The sequence below is a fragment of the Limulus polyphemus genome, unplaced genomic scaffold, assembly GCF_000517525.1.
Source record: "Limulus polyphemus unplaced genomic scaffold, Limulus_polyphemus-2.1.2 Scaffold40, whole genome shotgun sequence".
Taxonomy (NCBI): domain Eukaryota; kingdom Metazoa; phylum Arthropoda; class Merostomata; order Xiphosura; family Limulidae; genus Limulus; species Limulus polyphemus.
In genome coordinates, this window is record NW_013665650.1 from 501,097 (window position 1) to 504,066 (window position 2,970).

The window sequence follows — 2,970 nt, forward strand, 5'->3', positions numbered from 1 at the left end:
AACGTTTCGACAAGGTTTTATCATCATCAGGTATTTGTCGAAACGTTGTACATTTGCTGTTATGTTGAACTTATATTAAAGTTTTTCTTCATTACCCATTCAAGCCGTCTCCAACCATTATTAGTCTCAAAGTGGGTTCCTCGTCATCAAATTTCCAGCACTTGTGCCTCTTCTCCCGCCTCCTTGGTCATCAAGTCTCGCGTTGAGAGATCACCCCATCCCTTTTGGGCAAATCGTCTCTATGATTATAATCGCCCATTAACACTGGTGGAACTTAAGCTTGTTCTTCATCAGTCTCGCAGTACATCAGTTGGACATGATGATGTTCACTATGAGATGCTGAGCCATCGCACTCTTGCCTCTCTTGCTCTTCTTCTGGTTGTTTATAACCGGATTTGGGAGAAAAATGTGTTTCCTGATGCTTGGCGGAAGGCTATTGTTCTCCCTTTTTCAAAACCTGGAAGGATCCCAAGATTGCTTTTAATTATCGTCCATTTGCTTTGACGAGCTGTCTCTGTAAGGTATTGGAGGGGTTGTTAATGCACGTCTTGTTTGGTGTTTTGAATGAACCAACTTCCTCTTGCCTACCCAATGCGGTTTTCGTCAACAGTGCTCCATCGTGGACTACCTGATTTGTCTCGAAACCTCCATTGGGGAAGCCTTCCTCAAGAGAAAGCATCTTGTTTATATCTTCTTTGATCTTGAGAAGGCTTATGACACTATGTGGAAGTTTGGCATTTTGCTAGACCTCCACTCCTATGGATTGTGTGGTCATTTCCCCTTTTTTATTTATAACTTCTGATGTGACAGGAGATTCCAAGTCTGTATGGGTTCGACTCTGTCCCGTTCTTTCAAACAGGAACTCGGAGTCCCTGAGGGTTGTGTTTTGAGTGTCATCCTTTTCAGTATAATGATCAATGCTATCACTAAACAACTTCCCCTACTGTTGCAAACAGCCACTATGTCGACGACTTCTACATTTCTTATTGGTCATCAAACATGAGGTTTATTGAGCGGCAGATTCAGACTGCTCTCACTGGCTTGTTGGGGTGGACCACAATAAACCGTTTCACCTTCTCTTCCTCTAAAACCGTTTACATTCATTTTTGCCACCAACAGGGTTTACACCATGATCCTGAGCTCCGTGTCGGTGCTTGGATCTTATCTTTAATTGTAAGCGTAATTTCACTTCTCACATTAAGCAGCTTCGTATAAAGTGTACAATGGCACTGAGCGCTGTGTCCTCTTTTCCACCTCTTGGGGAGCAGATAGATGTTCTGTGCTCAAGATCTACTCTGCCCTCATATGATCCAAGCTGGACTATGGGTCTCTGGTCTATGATTCTGCCAGGCCCTCTGCCTTGAAGATGTTGGACCCTGTTCACCATCTGGGGCTTCAGCTCTGCACGAGGGCTTTCCATACTTCTCCAGTCCAGCATCTGTATACTGAGTCCCATGAATCTCATCTTCACTACTGACGTTTGTAACTTTCTTTGCAATATGCTACCAAGCTTTGGTCCTTACAACAGCATTCCATCTGGGGTTGCGTCTCCCTTCCTCAGTGAGCTGTGCTCTTATGGAATAGATGGTTTGCCATTCCTCCTTTGGATCTGCGTATCCAGGCACAGCTGGCTGAATTGGGTCAATCATTAGATGACATTGCTGAATTCGAGGATCAGCCCATCCCGCCGTGGCTCATTACCATCCCCACCTGTGATCTTTCTTTGAGTCATCTGAGGAAGGTGGATACTCCCGATTGGAAGTACCATCTTCTCTTTGTCGAACATCTTTTGAAACATTCTTCTTTTTACAGATGGTTCGAAATCAGGTGACTCTGTGGGCTCTGCCATGATTTGTTGTGGCTTGGTGGTTGCTCACAAGATCCCCTCTATAATTTCTGTATTCACTGCCGAGTTGTATGCCAATTATCTTGCCTTCAATAACATAGGAGCTAAGCAGTATACTGATAGTACTACGTACACCGACTCATTTAGCTATCTTCTGACCTTGGAATCGCTTAGTGTACGTTCTCACACTTTTCTATTAGACATTCAGAAACGACTAGCTCAGTTTTCTCTGTCATCCGTTTATATCCAGTTTTTCTGGATACCTAGCCACATCGGTATTCTAGGGAACGAGCACGCTGACACCGCAGCTAAGTCTATCTGCTCTGGTGCTGTCCAGCTGTGCCTGTCCCATATATGGATTATGGTCTTGATAACAAGACCCGACTTCACGTCAGTTGGCAGTCGATTTGGGGTGAGTATCTTCATAACAAGCTTTTCTTGGCCGTCTAGTTTACGTAAAATCTTGTTATCTTGTCTAGGCAACGCATTGGTCATAGATTTTTAATCCATCGTTTTCTTTTATGGGGGACTGATCCGCTAATGTGTGTCCTTTGTGACACTCCGGTCACAATTGCCCACATTTTACTTTCGTGCCGTCGTTACGAATGTGAGTGGCGGCGACATTTTCTAAGGGTTTACCCCTTACGTTAGACGGTGTCATTGGTGATGGTGACATTGCCAAACTTGATTGTGTTTTCAGATTTTTGCGGGCCATTGACCTTTTTACTTCTATTTAGTTTTTTTATCTAATTTTTGGGCATTGTTTAGCTTTTAACTTGTTTTATTTTTACATTTCATTGTATTTTTACTTGCTGCATTTTTACTAGTTATTTGGCGCAGATAGTCTAGTTGCTTTGCGCCATAAAACGACAAAGAAACAACCAACCAAACAAACGATATATACTTACCCCCTTGAAGTTAGCTTTCTTACGAATATTTGGTATTCTTTTAAAAAGCTTAAGTACAGAGTGAAACAGCCAATAAAAGATAAACAATAAATATTACAGTTGGAACCTCATACTAATTAGAACCTTTTATAAGTACAACCTTCCTATATCTATTGAAACACTGCATTAAAAAAACAAGCAAACAAGTAAAGAAAACTTTTGAAAAAGGAAGTAAAT